The sequence below is a fragment of the Oryctolagus cuniculus genome, chromosome 13 (genome assembly GCF_964237555.1).
Source record: "Oryctolagus cuniculus chromosome 13, mOryCun1.1, whole genome shotgun sequence".
Taxonomy (NCBI): domain Eukaryota; kingdom Metazoa; phylum Chordata; class Mammalia; order Lagomorpha; family Leporidae; genus Oryctolagus; species Oryctolagus cuniculus.
In genome coordinates this window covers 90,682,149-90,701,291 of record NC_091444.1, presented here as the reverse complement: position 1 = coordinate 90,701,291, position 19,143 = coordinate 90,682,149, and the positions used below count along the sequence as shown (strand labels likewise).

The window sequence follows — 19,143 nt, the reverse complement described above, 5'->3', positions numbered from 1 at the left end:
TATGTTGTCAAACAGCATGCCTTATAAAGAAGGTGATATGTCACATTTTAAGGGCATTATTTCTGGAAACTAGGTCTAGGCATAGTTATTAAGTGCTTTATCTATGCCTTTCAAATCTCCAATGTTTGTCACTTTTCTTATCTGAAAAAGAATATTTCTGATTTAAAACTAGAGCTCTGCCACTGGCAATTTGAATAGAACTGAATATCCTGACAGGTCCTCAGGACTCCAACTATGCCAGAAACTGCCCATGCCCTACACCACAGGGTCACTTGGCATCCCTCAGTACTCTTTGCTGCTTTCCAATCATAACTAAACTGTTAATCCTAACCAGTGAAATACAGCTTTGAATTCTGATATATCCTGAATTAGCATTGACTTTCACTATCTTGCTCATCTTCCTTAAACTCAAAATACTTGGTTATTCTTTGGATTTAAACCTTGTATTAATCCTGGTCTCCAAGCCCATCTACTTGTACATAATACAGTATGGCTATGTCTCTGCTTGAATGGCTTTTTTTTTTATTTAATGAGCATAAATTTCCAAAGTACAGCTTATGGATTACAATAGCTTCCTTCCCCCCCATAACTTCCCTCCCACCCACAACACTCCCCTCTCCCGCTCCCTCTCCCCTTCCCCTTCACATCACGATTAATTTTCAATTATCTTTATATACAGAAGATCAATTTAGCGTATGTTAAGTAAAGATTTCCACATTTTGCTCCCACACAGAAACACAAAGTGTAAAATACTATTTGAGTACTAGTTATAGCATTAATTAAACACCTAAGAGTAATTGTGTATTAATTACAGAGTTCAACCAATAGTTTTAAGTAGAATATAAAATGCATCTTTTGTATTGTTGTGGCTTCCCCCCCGACCTCCCTCCCTCCCGTGGCCCTCCCCTCACCCACTCCCTCTCCCATTCCGCCCTTTATCACGTTTCATTTTCAATTACCTACATATACTGAAGATCAACTTAGTATATACTAAGCAGGGATTTCAACTGGTTGCACTCACACAACTGAACCAGGTATAGGGTATTGTTCGACTAGTAGTGTTGTTTTTGAGTTTCATAGTTAAACATATTAAGGACAGAGATCCTGCGTGGGGAGCATGAACCCAGTGACTCCCGTTGTTGATTTAACAATTGGCACTCTTATTTATGATGTCAGCAATCACCCGAGACTCTTGCTATGAGCTGTCTAGGCTATGGAAGCCCCTTGAGTTCACCAACTCTGAATTTGTTTAGTCAAGGCCATATCACAGTGGAGGTTCCTTCCTCCCTTCAGAGAAAGGCGCCTCTCTCCTTGATGGCCTGATCCTTCTGCTGGGGTGTTGTTCACCAGGATCCTTCATTTAGATTGTTTTTTGCCACCATGTCATGGCTTTCCATGCCTGCGAGACTCTCATGGACCTTTTAGTCAGATCCGAATGTCCCAAGGGTTGATTCTGAGGCAGGAGTGCTGTTTTGGGTATTTGCCATTCTATGAGTCTGCTGTGTGTTCTGCTTCCCATGTTCTCTCACTTTTGATTCTATCTTTCATTATTTGCTTACACTGGTCTTATTTGTGTAATCTCTTCGACACTTACCCTATCTTTTTGATCAGTTGTGTATTTATATTTATCACTTTACCAAGTGTGCTGGCATTGGTACCTGCCTACTTGGTAAGGTTGAGTTGAAATCCCCTGGCACATTTCTAGTTCCACCATTGGAGGTAGGTCTGAGTGAGTATGTGCCGTCCTATATATCTCCTCCCTCTCTTATTGAATGGCTTTTACATAGATGAGAACACCTTTGTTGCACTCCCACTGTGCTGCAAAATTCGGTATATTATTTCTGCAACCTTCAATAATGAATTTCTGCTTGTCTTCCATTATTCATTTGACTCAAATATTCTATAGGCACAATAAAAGAAATATACAAAAAAAAGACAATTTGAAGTGATTCTCTAAAAAACAATATGATTCTTGACTCTGTGAAATCAGTCAAGGTGTTTGGGTCACTTTCTTCATTTGCAACTTCTGGTATCTCCTCCCTCCTCCCTGTGCTACATGTTTACAAAGAAATAAAGACTTGCAGCTGGATGAGTCTTCCATTTTCACAGTTGTAATGTTATTTGAAGGTCAATTATAACCGCAGAGTAGCTAAGCATCAGATTACAACAGGAAATAAATGTCACTGCAATAGGTAAAGATATTTATTACATAAAGAGTTTTATAATAAAAATTCTCAGATTCTCAAAAGATGAAGTCTAAGAGTTTTCTGCATAGAAAACACTGGTATTAATCAAGTACTGATTTACTAGGACCAATTTTACAGTATCATCTCTATATTGTGTTTCTGAATTCCTTTCTACAAATTCAGGTCAGTAGGATGTCAGCATGGCTTTTGATTTTCCTGAAATCAATTGCACTGGGCTTAATTCAACTTTTATCATTCTTTGAAAGCATAAGTAGAAGAACCTATGATCCCAAAGATTAGAATCAAGCCCTTCAGTGTTCCATCTGGTCACCAGTTTTGGATTCCATTGAAACATCCATTGTTAGCACAGCTTGGTCTATTCAGGTCCACCTGATATTCATGCCCATGATTGCCTACACAGCTCTGGGAATTCAGAACAAGCTAGAAGACAGGGGTCACCAGATGTGAGATATTATCTTCTAAATTGGACTATGCAAGAGCATAATAATGAAAAAGACTTATCACAGTCACCTGAAACTATGATATTGGTAATTTACACATTGTGAGAATAGTTTCTACCACCAGAAGATTTCTCATTTTCCTAACTAGGCAGACTTTCTCTAAGACAGTGGCTGGATGTCAGAACACAAATTTATTTTATTTTATTTTTACTTAGGAATCTTTTATGTAAGGTATATACACTTCATGCATTTCATATATACAAATTTAGGAACATAGTGATTCTTCCCACCTTTCACTCCCTCCTGCCCACACTCTTATGCTTCTTCCTCCTATCTCTCCTATTTCCAGTCTTATTTTTATAAAGATGTATTTTCAATTAACTGTACACTCACAAATTTAACTCTACACTAAGTAAAGTGCTCAAAAAGAGTATGGGAAAAAAACTGTTTCTCAACAGTTGAAACAGTGCTGTTCAAAATCATCAAAGTGTCAATTTCACTTCTATAGATTACATTTTAGGTATTGTATTAGTTACCACAGATCAGGGAGAATATATGGTATTTTTCTTTTTGGTACTGGCTTATTTCACTAAGTATAATGTTTCCCAGTTGAATCCATTTTGATGTGAATGACAGGATTTCTTTTTCTTTTTCTTTTTCTTTTTTTTTTTTTTACTGTTAGGTAGTATTCCAAGGTATATACATATTCCATAATTGCCTTATCCAGTCTTCAGTTGGCAGACATCTGGGTTGATTCCATATTTTAGCTATTGTAAATTAAGCTGCAATAAATATAGGGGTATGGATAACCCTTTCATATGCTGATTTCACTTCCTTTGGTAGATTCATAAATATATTTTAAAGATTATTTATTTGAAAGGGAGAAAGAACAAGAAGGGATCTTCCCTCCTCGGGTTCACTCCTAAAATGATCATAACAGCTAGGTTTGAGCAAAGCTGAAGCCATGACACAGGAACTCCATCAATGTCTCCCACGTGAGCAGCAGAAACTAATACTTGGGCCATTATTTATTGCTGCCTAGATACATTATTGGGAATTTGGAGTGGAAGCAGGTAGTCTGGACTTGAACTGACACTGCAAAATATGATCCTGGCTTCCAAACTGGCAGCTTAACCTGCATGCCACAATACCCGACCCTGAATAAAATAAGAATTGGCTATCATAACTCAAACTGATCAAGGAAAGTTGATAATGTGCCAAGTTAATGTTAAGAGTTAGTGTAGCCCATCTAATATGATCACCAGCTTTTACTTATTTATTTATTTATTCAAAAGGCAGGAAGAGAAGAACAGAAAGAAAGGCTGAGTTGCCATCTACTAGTTCATTCTCCAAATGTCCCCAGTAGCTGCAGATAGAATTCAGCTGGAGCAAAGGGGCAGGAACTCAATGAAGATCACTCACATGAGAGGGACCCAAGTATTTGATCCATAAGTAGTTGCCTTCCAGGATCTGCATCTGCAACAACTTGGAATCAGAAGCAGAGCCAGATTTTGAATATAGGCACTGCATTTGGGATGTGAGTGTACTGAGCAGAGACTTAAGTGATGCACCATGCTTTTTAGAGAACACACTGAATCAATAGCACAAGCCAATAACTTGTTTTCTGACTTACATGATATATTTAATATTTTTTAAGTTCTCAATTTGATGCGATCCCAATTGCTAATTTTGGCTTTGATTGCCTATGCTTCCAGGGTCCTTTCCAAGAAGTCTTTGACGGTACCTGTATCTTGTAGGGTTTCACCAATGTTCTCTAATAATTTGATGGTGTCAGGCCATAGATTTAGGTCTTTAATCCATGTTGAGTGAATTTTTGTGTGTGGGGAGCAACTGGGAGCAACTCGGACTAGACTAAGTTACTGGAATTAAGACTTATTCTATGCATCTGCTTTCCCACAATATGGCGCTGAGAAGGGAAACAGCTTCTACACAGCTGACTCCAGTTCAACCAATAAACTGTGGGACCTGCTCCTGATTGGAGGAGAGCAGCGTACTCGGCGTGTGGGTAGCAGAGTTGGGATTGGTGGAAGAGGACTATAAAGGAGGAGAGAGACAACATGCACCAGGAACATCTATCTGAAGGAACACCTGTGCAGCCCCCGAGAGAGCCAGCCGGCGGTGTGCTGCTCCCCTGCGGAAGTGGGGAAAGTGGCCAGGGGGAACCGCCCTTCCACGGAGGTGGAAGGGTCAGTAGCCAACCCGGGAAGAACCAGCAGCAAACCCGGGGAGGGCCGAGCAGACAAAAGAACAGCGCAGGGTCCTGTGTGGTTCCTCCACGAAGAGGGGGAGCGACATTGTGTAAGGTGAAAAGTAGGGGTCTTCCTTCATGCTTATGCATGTGGAAATCCAGTTTTCCCAGCACCATTTGTTGAATAGACTGACCTTACTCCAGGAATTGGTTTTAGATCCTTGATCAAATATAAGTTGGTTGTAGATGTTTGGATTAATTTCTGGTGTTTCTATTCTGTTCCATTGGTCTTGCCATCTGTTTCTGTACCAGTATCACACTGTTTTGATTATAACTGCCCTGTAGTATGTCCTGAAATCTGGTATTGTGATGCCTCCAGCTTTGTTTTTGTTGTACAAGATTGCTTGAGCTATTCCAAGGTTTCCTGTTCTCCATATGAATTTCAGCATCATATTTTGCAGATCTGAGAAGAATGACTTTGGTATTTTGATTGGTATCGCATTGAATCTATAAATTGCTTTTGGGAGAATGGGCATTTTGATGATATTGATTCTTCCAATCCATGAACATGGAAGATTTTCCATTCTTTGGTATTCTCTTCTATTTCTTTCTTTAAGATTTTGCAATTTTCATCGTAGAGATCTTTTACATCCTTGGTTAAGTTATTCCAAGATATTTGATTGTTTTTGTGGCTATTGTGAATGGGATTGATCATAGAAGTTCTTTCTCAGCCGTGGCATTGACTGTGTATACAAAGGCTGTTGATTTCTGTGCATTGATTTTATATCCTGCTACTTTTCCAAACTCCTCTATGAGTTCCAATAGTCTCTTTTTTTATTTATTTTATTTTTTTTTTTGACAGGCAGAGTGGACAGTGAGAGAGAGAGACAGAGAGAAAGGTCTTCCTTTGCCGTTGGTTCACCCTCCAATCGCCACCGCGGCCAGCGCGCTGCGGCCGGCACACCGCGCTGATCCGATGGCAGGAGCCAGGAGCCAGGTGCTTTTCCTGGTCTCCCATGGGGTGCAGGGCCCAAGCACTTGGGCCATCCTCCACTGCACTCCCTGGCCACAGCAGAGGGCTGGCCTGGAAGAGGGGCAACCAGGACAGAATCCAGCGCCCCGACCGGGACTAGAACCCGGTGTGCCGGCGCCGCTAGGCAGAGGATGAGCCTAGTGAGCCGCGGCGCCAGCCGAGTTCCAATAGTCTCTTAGTAGAGTTCTTTGGATCCCTTAAATAAAGAATCATATCATCTGCCAAGAGGGATAGTTTGTCTTCTTCCTTCCAAATTTGTATCCCTTTAATTTATTTCTCTTGCCTAATAGCTCTGGATAAAACTTCCAGAACTATATTGAATAGCAGTGGTGAGAGTGGGCATCCCTGTCTGGTACCAGATCTCAGTGGAAATGCTTCCAACTTTTCCCCATTCAATAGGAATAGTGGGTTTTTCATAAATTGCTTTGATTGTATTGATGAATGTTCCTTCTATAACCCAGTTTTCTTAGAGTTTTCATCATGAAAGGGTGTTGTATTTTATCGAGTGTTTTCTCTGCATCTATTGAGATAATCATATGGTTTTTCTTCAGGAGTTTGTTAATGTGGTGTATCACATTATTGATTTGTGCACACTGAACCATCCCTGCATACCAGGGATAAATCCCACTTGGTCTGGATGGATGATCTTTCTGATGTGTTGTTGCATCCTATTGTCCAGAATTTTATCAAGGATTTTTGTGTCTATGTTCATCAGGGATATTGGTCTGTAATTTTCTTTCAATGCTGCATCTTTTTCAGGCTTAGGGATTAAGGTGATGCTGGCTTCATAGAAAGAATTGGGGAGGATTCCCTCTTTTTCGATTGTTCTGAACAGTTTGAGAAGAATTGGAGTTAGTTCTTTAAATGTCTGGTAGAATTCAGCAGTGAATCCATCTGGCCCTGGGCTTTTCCTTGTTGGGAGGGACTTTATTACTGTTTGAATTTCTGTCTCAGTTATGTGTCTGCTTAGGTTTTCTATGTCTTCATGGTTCAATTTAGGTAGGTTGCATGTGTCTAGGAATCTTCCATTTCTGAAAGATTTCCCTATTTGCTGGCATACAACTCTTTGTAGTATTTTCTGATGATTCTTTTTATTTCTGTGGTGTCTGTTGTTACATTCACTTCTTCTTCTCTGATTTTATTGATTTGGGTCTTTTCTCTTCTTTTTTTGGTTAGTTGGGCCTTGGGGTGTCAGTTTTGTTTATTTTTTCAAAAAACCAGCTCCTCGCTTGGCTGATTTTTTGTAATGTTTTTTTGGATTCAATTCTGTTGATTTCTTCTCTGATTTTAATTATTTACCTTCTCCTGCTAGTTTTGGGTCTGGTTTGCTGCAGTTTTTTCTAGATCCTTAAGATGCATTGAAAGCTCATTTATTTGGTGCCTTTCCAATTTCTTAATGTAGGCACCTATTGCTATAAACTTTTCTCTTAACACTGCTTTTGCTGTATTTTTTGACAGGCAGAGTTAGACAATGAGTCATAGTAGAGGGATTGCTGGATTATAAGGAAGTTCTATTTCTCATGTTTAAAGAAATCTTCATGCTGTTTTTCACTAAATTATGAACTGAACTATACCATGAATATGTATGTTATGGTTTTGGATACCCAGACTCACTCCAAATTTAAAACCCTGAAATCTTATCTCAATGACTGCTAAATTAATGCTAATCTAATATCAGTTACATTAAAGTGGAGGCTTAATTCAATCATGGGATCTTCAGGTGGATTCTTTGGGAAGAGATTGAATTGGATTAGATTGCTAGAATGTGGCTCCATAATTGAATAATGATTTATAGATAGAGACACGTGCAGATGGGGAAGACCATAGTTCTTGTCACTCTGCTTCCTGGTGTGCCATGTGATCCTCTCTCCACATGCGTTCTACCATCAGATGCTGACAAATAGGCCCACTTACTCAATATGAACCTGAAACTCTATGACAAAATAAACCTTCTTCCTTCAAAGTAACTTATCAGGTATTTTATTTAAAGTAATGAAGATCTGACTAACACAGTACGTATAAGGAAGAAAAAAACATATACAGGATTGAATAATATCCATGGAATCAAACATCTACTTGAAGTCTTGGGATAATGTATATACCACACATAAGAGGAGACTATACTTTATGGATAGCTCAAGTCCAAAGAAACTCAGAAGGAGGGTGGTATTTTTCACCTGGGGCCACCAGTTTCCAAACTTTAGAAAAAAGTATCTGTCTATTAGGTGAGAAAAAAACAACAAAATTGGCTCAGATGTTAGTCTTCAGTTAAATTCTCTAAAGTCTACAGCTCTGTTCTACTTTCCATCAACTACAGTTGTTCAGACAATTCTTGGATATGTCCTTCAAAAGACTTCAATTGGTATTGCCAGTAAATTTACTCATTTGCTAATGCCTCTGAAGTTCAAAAATGTGTGATCAAAACTATTTCACTGCTGAGGTCAGCATGACACTCCTTTTCACAGGCCATTCAATTAAGATTTTTCTTAGGAGGATGGAGGAATTATACATTGGAAAATTTTTAAATAATAATTTCTTCAGGAATACTGTATATGAGGCTGATGCTGTGGCACAGCAGGCTAAGCCACCAGCTGTTAACAAACCTGGGAAAGCAGCAGAAGATGGCGTGAATGCTTGGACACTCACTATCTGCAACAGAATCAAGATGGTGTTCCAGGTTCTTGGCTTTGACCTGGCCCAGCCCTGGCCACTGAAACCATTTGGGGAGTGAGTCAGCGGATGGATGGTCTCTCTCTCTCTCTCTCTCTCTCTCTCTCTCTGTAATACTGCCTTTAAAATAAATAAATAAGAAGCAGGGGTTGTAGTGCAGAAGATTAAGCTGCCACCTGAGATGCCAGAATCCCATATGACCACCAATTTGAATCCTGACTGCTCTGTTTCCAATCTAGATTCCTACTAATGTAATGCACCTGGAAAAGCACTAGAATATGGTGCAAATACTTGGATCCTTGCCACCCCAGTGGGAGACTTGGATGGACTTCTTGGCTCCTGGTTTTAGCATGGCCCAGGCCCTATTGCTGTGGTCTTCTAGGGAGAGACCCAGAGAATAGATGATCTCTCTCACATTGTCTCTCCCTCTCTCTCTCTGTAACTCTGCCTTTCAAATAAATAAACATTAAAAAATGAAAGCAAAAAACAAGTCTCTTAAAATAATAGATCATACTTTTGTTTCTCATTTCAATGGGTTTGCTTGATTTCTGTTTCATCCTTTCTCATGGGAAAAAGCATGGCCTTTATGAAATTCAAGAATCTTGGTCAAGAATACTTGAAAATTTCTCTGCCTTTTTTTTTATAAAATATTGAAATCTCAATTCAGAGGGTGAAAATGTCTTTAAAAACAAAGGAGAGTATAGATACCAAATCCCTTTGTTGGAGAGACCTTACAACAAGTTAAAGCTTTATTCTTCTTTAATGCTTTCAGGTTACAGAATCCAAGAAAGTACATGTGTTATAAATGAGAGTAACCATATGTGTGTGTGTGTGTGTGTGTGTGTGTATACATATATGTGTATATATATATATGTTATATATATGTGCATGTTAAAGCCAGTTAGGATTTTAATTGATAAGAAATTAATATGGTAATGTGTAACAGATTAGTACAGTGTGAAATTGTAAGTACTCAAAAATGTAGATATATTGTTGTCATTGCTAATATTTTAATAGTGTAGAGTAAAATAAAGATCAAAGTATAAACATATTAAAAGGGACAGAAGGAGTGATAATTAATAATTCTTATCTGGTAAGTATTGTAATAAATTATCATTTTTATCTGTTTATTTCTTATGCTTTTATGAAAGTATAAAGATCTCTCAATGGGATGCTGTCTTGCAAATGTCATTCCTTCTATTTGTGAAATTAGTACAGTGTTGTATATGCTGCACAGTGAACACAGAATTAATGAATTAGTGAAAGTGATGTGAACTTGCTACCAAAAATTTTTACACCTTTAAGCTTTTATTGTTGACAAAAAGCTACATGGGTTTATGTTCTAAACTTGGAAGGATCAGTTTCCATTTTCTTAGAGAATTTGAACTAAAAGAGGATGGAATATTTCTTACCTAAGCTGATAGATGTAACTAAGGGAGAGGGAGATGTTTCATTGTTGAAATTTTGTGTTTTGTCTAAGTTCTAGGCAAGTGAATACCATTTGCATAATTCAGCAATTATAATTAATAAAAAATTATTATAAAAGTGTATTCATGAAAAAAGGCAGATTCTATAACCAGTAAGTAAATTAACTTTCACCTAATTGCAGCTTCATAGAAATCACCTCTTTAGCACCCTAGACATGAAGTCATTGAGCTCAGATGGTGCACCTTTTGAATTTTAGTGTTCCTAGGTAAACAATGCATGCATTTTCTGATGAATTTTAACATGGAGGCCTTTGTCATGACATCTACTGAAAGTCCCTATGTGAGGTTCATGATGCAGGAGGTATCCCAGATGCCAGTGATTGGACACCTCTCTTGTAATCCATGCTATTTAGCAATTCACACTCAGTTACAACCGTGTCCACAGGGCAGGAAACAGACACAAAATTTCTGTCACTTTCTGCAAAACAAGAGATTGTTGTGTTTTCTAAAGATCCTTACCTAGCACTGACTGTATTTCGTGTTTGGGTTGTTTCCTTCTGACTCATTAGGACAAAAACTGATTTGCCTAGACATTTAGAGCCATTTTGTTGACATTTCAGGGTTGTCAGCCTTTAGGGAAGTATCAGCACATATTTACTAAGCATTGTTTCTCTTCAGATATTGGAGAACAAGAAAATTCACAGCATATATTCTGGAATATGAAGAATATTTGTAAAATGACTAGGAGTCCAGGTGTTCCCCACCAGCAGCTCAAAGATGAGGAATGCAGAAAAATTAGGGACTGAAGCAATCTCTTTGAAAATCAACTCCTTAGACTGACAAGCAAAATTTACCAGTAATTAAATAGAATCTTTATTGTGATAAAGTAGGATATTTCCCTGGAATAAAAGTATAGTTCAACATAAAGCACAGCAGACAGTGTGATATGCCACATTAACAGGAAGGAGACAAAAGTGACATGATCATCTCAACAGATGTGGAAAACGTATTTAACCAAACTCAACATTATTTTTCCATAAAAACTCAACAAATTAGAGAGAGTAGTAACCTCAAAATCTTAGTGGATCTGCTGAGCTTGATGTAATATCTCATTGTTTGGGTTAGTATTTCTCAAATGATTAGTGATATTGCATGTTTCTTCATATGCTATTAATTAGTATTTCTCAAATGATTAGTGATATTGCATGTTTCTTCATATGCTATTTAGTATTTCTCAAATGATTAGTGATGTTGAGTGTTTCTTCATATGCTATTAATTAGTATTTCTCAAATGATTAGTGATGTTGAGTGTTTCTTCATATGCTATTGATCATTTGAATGTCATCTTCAGCAAATGTGTATTTAGCTCTTTGTCTCCATTTCATTTGATCATTTGTGTGTTTTTGGTATTTTCTTGAGTTATAAAAATATTTTTATATTCTTGAAATTGACCTCTTTTCCTGTGATGTGCAAATATTTTCTACCATTATATTGGTTGTCTTTTCATTTTATTGATTCCATATTGAATGTATAGAAGATTTTAAGTTTGATATTCTCCACTTGAGCAATTTTGCTTTACTTCACTTTGCTGTAGGTATTAGCCTTTAGTGTTAGTAACAGGTTTATGAAGTGTCTATACTATTAAGACCTCATCTTAATGAAGAAATCAATTTAATTTGTTCTATTTTAAAATACACATTTTCAATAGTTTTTAATTTATAAAATACAAATTATGAAGTACAACAAAGATCTTCCATATACTCCACTTTATATTCACCTATAATTAGCATCTCATATTAAGCCTTATATATTTATTTAAATTACTGAATCACACCCAGCTTCCCCTATTTTTCATCCAAATTCGATCCTCTCAAACCCTAAAGACCCTACTAGTCAACATTCCACGTTCAGAAAAGGATACTTATATAATTCTCACACATGAAGAACAACAAATGCTATTTGTCTTTCTGAATCTGCCTGATTTCACTTAAGGTTATGTCCTCCAGTTCCATCCATTTTGCTACAAATGGCAGGATTTTATTCTTGGTTATGGCTGACTAGTGTTTCCTTGGCTGTATGGGTATGGGTGTGTGTGTGTGTGTGTGCGTATCTCACATTTTCTCTATCTGTTCATGATGAAGATATTTGTTGATTCTATATATTTAGAACAGTGCTGCAATTAATATGATGAATTATGTATCTCTTTCTGACAATGAAAATATTGAACATTATTTAGTACTTGCTACTTATAATGCATTAACTACTTGTCTTTTTGCAAGGAATTTACCATCTCTCAGTGCAAACTTGCCACTTTTTTGTTCCAACATTTGCCCTGGTCATGCTATATTTTGAGTTCTGGGTACTGCACTCTGAATGAAATGTGGGAAAAAATGCTATTTTGGATAAGACCCAAGTCACAGCAATTAGGAAAACTGTACAATAGTATTAAGTGTAGGGGATTATTGTTGCTTTTATTAGTTACTGAAGATTTTGAGTATTTAAATTGACTGAGAGTCCTGATTAGTGAACAGTAATTAATCAAACTGTTGGCTAATATCATTGATGCCATTTTCTGAGAGAGACAAATATTAAATATATTTCCATTTTTATTTACTCTTTCACAGACCCAAGTCATGGTTAAATTTCCATGATTTAGAAGGAATGGCGGTTGCTACTTTAGTTATTTGTGCAAAGGAAAATCAAAGTTTCCATTGCCCTAGTTTTTAGTGGTATTCAAGGTTTCTATGGAAAAGAAATTCTAAGTTACTTGAAATGGCATTTCGTCTTTTGTTGTTGTGCTAGAGATGTGATATGAAACCTAATGTTTGCTGTTTTGTCAGCTTCAAGCTGCCACTTTCAGATAGACTGAGGCTTATGATCTACTTAGACAGACCTGAGAGAATAGGGTTCATCACTGGGAGAGAAAACAAAGCCAATTTCTTTTAGATAGAAAACACATGGCCTGTCCTGAAGCATCACCCAGGATTTGTGACCAAATAAATTGCACTAACTTTCAGTACTCTTGAGCAATAATCTTTGGTCTGTTTTTGTTGTAAAGAGCAGAATTTTTTGTCTAGTAGTGAGCATCCTCACAGAGCAGGAAATACAAAAATTATTTTTTAGATTGCAGAGTCATTTCTTCCAGTAGAATTATATTGCCAAATACATGGGAATAGTGAATATCTCAGTGAAAACAGCCAATAATAACTAATGGGACCAATAAAAGGTATTTCATCAATATCTGTGAGAGAGTAGACTCCTCTGCAAATGCTCACAAAGGATTGAGGTTTATAGTGAACAAATAGATCAGTTACAGAAGATACCATTTCTTCCTTCTTATTCACATTTCTGAATGGAAATTGTGTGCACTGTATAGGATATATTTTTTTCAGCTATCAGATCAAGAAAAAATAGTTATCTTCCCCATGGAATGGTGAAATTGCTCTCATTAAATACAGTCTGGCTGAATTTTAAGCAGATAAATGCAATGCATTGTGGGGAGCAATTCGGACTATACTGTTACTGGAATTAAGATTTATTCTATGCATCTGCTCTCCCACAATATGGCGCTGGGAGAGAAGTAAACAGCTTCTACCCAGCTGCCTCTCACCAACTTGACAAGCTGCAGGAGCTGCTCCTGATTGGAGGAGAGCGGCGTGCTCGGCGTGTGGGCAGCCGAGTTGGGATTGGTGGAGAGGACTATATAGGAGGAGAGAGACGGCATGGTGGGGTGGGTTGGTTGGAGAGTGCGTTGGAGAGTTCGCGGGGAAGTTCGTTACTTCGTTCTTTCTCATTTCTCTCTACTCATTCTTGCTTTGGGAGTTTGCTGTTTACTTATTCTTACTTTACTATAGAAAGGACTTGTAAAAAAAGGGAACAACAAGCGCCCGGTCCGGTGCGGCTCCTCCGCGTGCGGAGGAGCAGCAAGTGGTGCCGTGACTCGGATAGGAAACCTAGGTCGGATAAGAAACCTAGGAGGGAAAGACCGGGAAGAAGTGGGAAATTACTGGAGAGAGAGACTAGCAAAGAGCCTAGGGGAAGGCCGGACGGAAAGAGTGCCGGTGAAAAGCTAGTCAGAACCTAGGAAAAAAGCCGCGGGGGAAGAAAATTAGAAGCTAGGAAGGAGGTATTAACTGGGAACGTCTGGGAGACTCAGTCTTCCATTACGCTCACTGCTCCAACATGTCACAGACGGTACAGACAATGGAGTTCTTTGGCTACTCTTTGCCCACTGGCTACCTCTTCCTCCTCCTGGGCACCATCCTCTGTTTCTCCCTAAAGATCATCTATGGGCTAAATATGGTTTCTCTCTCTCTCTCTTCCTACTCCCCACCTCGTCGCAGCTTTTCCTCTAAGCAAGGGAAACGAGGGGGGAGGAAAATTCATGCATTCGTAAGAGCAATCGTAGAGACGTCCCCCTGGTTTCCACAGCAGTGGAGGCAGGTGGGACGGAAAATGCGCGAGGCTGGGGAACCGATAGAAGTGCTGAAGCTGTGGCAACTCGTTGATCAGGTGCTTCAGAACCCCACGGAAGGGATCGAGTTGTTGCTTAATGAGGGGAGTGAAATGCAGGAAGAATTATGGCAGGGCAGCCAGGCGAGCAACTATTGTAACGAACAAGTGAGAAGAAAATCAAAGAAGGATTTAGAGAGCCAGGAAGCTTATGGGGGGGAGAAGGAAGCTGAGGAGGGAACCTCGCCCCCGAGAGAGATGCCTGGCCATACAAGGCTGGCAAATTCAACCATAAAGGATGAATCACCACCCCGGTATCGCCCATTGGTACTACCAAAGTTTCCTCCTGTAAAGAAAAGCCCCTTTTTTCCACATGAGATTGAAGAAGAGTGGGAGGAAGAAGGAGTGATGGAGGGAGTAGGTATGCAGGAGGAGCTAGAAAGGCCAAGAACCGAAAACAAGCAAAGGGGAGCTGTTTATAGAAAACCTGCTTGGGAGCAGTACCAGGAACCAGGCCAGGTGTTTCCTGTAATTCAGGATCCACAGGGAAACAGGGGATGGACGCCTCTTGACCATAAATTACTTAAAGAGTTGCAGCAATCAGTACAATTGTATGGGCCCCATGCAAGTTACACTCAGGCAATCCTTGATAACATCGGGCAGCAAGGCCTAATACCTGAGGATTGGAGAAACTTAGTAAAGGCGGTGTTAGGCGGGGGTGACTTCCTCTTGTGGTTAGCTGCCTATAAAGAATTTGCGCGAGAATATTCAAAGCAGAACTATCAAACAGGGAATCAAGCATGGGATGAGGAAATGTTAAATGGAGAAGGGCGATTTGCCAGTCCCGATGAGCAGGCCCGATTACCAACAGCTGTCCTCTTACAGGTGAGAGAGATAGCAAGAAGAGCCTGGAAGGTGATACCCAGAAAAGGAGAAGTAAGACACAGCCTAACTAAGATAGTACAGGGCCCTACTGAACCTTACGCTGATTTCGTGAACCGATTAATGGAAGCAGCAGGAAACATTTTCGAAACCGTGGAAGAAGCAATGCCCTTAGTCAAAAGATTGGCGTATGAACAGGCCAATAAAACATGTCGGGAAGCTCTTAGACCATGGCAGCATAAGGACATCCCTACCTTTTTGAAAATCTGTAGGGATGTCATGGATGATGTAGTTTCTGGATCACATGCTGCAGTAGCAGTAACCCGACAGTTTAGACAGAACATGAGGGGACGTATATGCTTTAGATGTGGTCGAGAAGGGCATCTAATGAGGGAATGTAGGGCCAGATTTCCAGCCCGAGATCGGCAGGGCATAGAGAACTCGAGAAGACCAGGCCTTTGCCCACGCTGTAGAAGAGGAAATCATTGGGTCAGTGAATGTTACTTTAAAATAAACAGCGCAGGCAATCCCCAGAGGATGCCAAATGAGCCGGGCCCCATAAGAAGATCAGGTGTATATGGTCAACAGCAAAAAAACGGAATGTGGGCCCCTGCACCCCGGGGCCAAAACAATCAGTGGGTGCCACGGTCCCAAAACCAAATATTTACCGCGCAGAGTTACGAGCCACCGAATATTCGGTACTAACACCTCAAATGGGGCCACAAGCCATAGAGGTGAGGGCAGAAACAATTTCAGCGGAGCATAACGGACTTGGAATAATCGTAGGAAAAGAAACAAATGCTTTGAGAGGCCTAATGGTCATCACCGGAGTCATTCAATTACCTTTTGATAAGTTAAAAGTGCTAATACAATCTACAAAGGGTATTATTCAAATCAAACCAGAAGAACCTGTGGCTCAAATACTAATCATGATTGGAGCGCAGGATGTTAATGGACCCCAAGGGGAGAAATTTGCAGCCTTGTCCCTATCTCTAGCAGATCGACCTCTGTGGACCTTAACCATTAGAGGAAAGTCAATTCAGGGCCTGCTAGACACAGGTGCAGATGTAAGTATAATTTCGGAAAATGATTGGCCGAAGTCATGGGCCCTTCAGCCAGGAGATAATACTTTAGTAGGCCTAGGTGCGGCCATGACACCATCAAGGAGTGCTCAGGTGCTTCATTGGCAGGATCAAGAAGGGAACAAGGGAAATGTGCAACCTTATGTTAGTGCACTCCCCATCACATTATGGGGAAGAGACATTTTAGAACAATTGGGACTGACGTTAACAAATGAGGATCAATTGGAGAGTTCTACAGAACGGCGTATTATGTATAAAAAGGGATATCAGGAGAGAGGATTAGGCTCCAGAGAAGGCAGAAGGGACCTAGCCCAGTCCAAAGGCGATTTTAAAAGACAGGACACGGGTTTTTCGTGGGGGCCACTGAGATGCAGCCGCTGCCATTGTCATGGCTGGACAACAAGCCAAAGTGGATACCACAGTGGCCCCTTACCCAGGAAAAGCTGGCTGCGGTAAATGATATAGTATCACAACAATTAGAGGCAGGCCACTTGCAACCATCAACCTCCCCATGGAATACGCCAATATTCGTGATAAAGAAAAAATCAGGGAAATACCGGTTGTTGCATGATTTACGGGCTGTTAATCAGCAGATGCAACCCATGGGGGCATTGCAACCCGGACTCCCGGTTCCTACTATGATTCCAAAGCATTGGCCACTAATAGTACTCGATCTGAAGGACTGCTTTTTTAGCATACCTCTACATGAACAAGACACTCAGAGGTTTGCTTTCACCGTACCTTCCATTAATCATCAAGGTCCCGACAAAAGATATGAATGGAAGGTGCTTCCCCAAGGAATGACCAACAGTCCTGCCATATGCCAGCTATATGTTGACCAGGCAGTAGAGCCAGTTCGACAACAGTGCCCAAAGGTACAAATTTTACACTACATGGATGACTTGTTAATAACAGCTGAAAGTGAAAGTCACCTAATGGAAGCATATAAGCTGCTGCTATTATATTTGGAAAAAGTTGGGTTACAAGTAGCGCCAGAGAAAATACAAAAAGGGGAAGTAGTACAGTACTTAGGACTTAAAGTAACTTCTGAAAAGGTAACCCCATTAGAATTTGAAATTGCAATAGATGGGTTACAGACCCTTAATGACTTCCAAAAATTATGTGGCAATTTAAATTGGTTGAGGCCCTATTGTAAATTAACTACCGAAGATATGATGCCATTATTCAATATTTTAGAAGGAGATGCCCAGCTTGATTCCCCTCGTAGATTGACAATAGAAGCCCGCTTGGCGTTACAGAAAATTGAAAAACAAATTAAAGCAATGCAGATGGAAAGATGTGATCCACAACAAGCCCTAGAAATATTAATTTTTATAGAACAGCTGTATCCCTTCGCAGTCATTTGGCAAGGAGGACCCTTGTTGTTTGTATACCCACATTCACATGCACCACGTGTACTATACACCCAAGGCATTGCGGTGGCTGATTTAATATTAACAGCAATAAAAAAGGCGACAGAAATGGCGGGGAAGACTCCAAAGCGATGTGTAGTTCCCTTTGCTCAAGAGGCAGTAGAAGCCTTTACAAGGGAATGCTGGCAATGGGCATACATAGTTCTCATTCTACAAATAGAGATTGACAATCACTACCCTCGCCATCCATTTGTTAACTTCTGCACACAGGTTTCAATAAAACGGGTGCAGAAGGTGCGAAGGGATCCAATTCAAGGGGCAGTTACCGTATTTACGGATGGAGCTAAAGGCGGAACAGGAGCAGCTATATTTAACAATCAACGATATTTTGTTTTAACAGCATCCCCTTCTCCACAACATGCAGAATTAGCTATTATCGCAACAGTATTACGCAGAGAGAGCGCACCCATGAATATTTTGTCTGATAGTGCATATGTGGTGAATGCAGTTCAGATGCTCGCTACACAGTGCCTTATTCTTAAATCCTCCTCAGTCTATTCTTATCTAAGTGAAATTCAGGGGTTATTAAATCAAAGAGAGCATGCTATTTACATAGGCCGCATAAGAGCTCATTCTAATTTACCTGGCCCACTTACTCGAGGAAACATGATGGCAGATCACTATTCAAGATTCTTGCTTGCATGCACCGCTTTGGAACAAGCTAAAGAATATCACTCTAAATGGCATGTTAACACCCACACTTTAAGTTTTAAATTTAATATTCCCCGCAAGCAAGCAGAAGATATCATTAGATCCTGTGAAAAGTGCGTTGTTACCATAGTTCCAAAGATTCCTGCGGGAGCCAATCCCCGTGGCCTTAAACCAGGACATATCTGGCAGATGGACGTTACACATATCCCCTCTTTTGGGCGACAAAGCTGTGTTCACGTCACTGTAGATACATACTCAGGTGTAATTATGGCCACAGCCATGAATAAAGAAGGAGTACAACAAGTAATCCAACACTGCTTGCAGGCTTTTGCAGCCTGGGGAGTTCCTCATGTGATCAAAACGGATAACGGCCCAGCGTATACATCAAAGCGTTTTGCTGCATTTTTGAAAGAATTCGGAATCTCCCATATTACCGGTATTCCATACAATCCACAGGGGCAAGCTGTGGTAGAACGCGCTCACTTATATTTAAAAAATTTAATAATTAAACAAAAAGGGGGAATAGGGGAAATGGCCACATCCAACAAGGACGTCTTGGCCCTAGCTCTTTATACAATTAATTTTTTGAACAAGAAAAAGAACGGTAAAACACCTGCAGAAATGCATACTCAATCAGCTGATAAGGAATCAATACAG

General features: G+C 39.8%; 1 protein-coding gene across 1 annotated transcript in view; it reads right to left on the bottom strand.

Moving 5' to 3' along the window:
* The window catches only part of PGER5 (prostaglandin-E(2) 9-reductase-like), a 75,379-nt gene that overhangs the window by 18,086 nt on the left and 38,150 nt on the right, over positions 1–19,143 (bottom strand). The window lies entirely within an intron of this gene.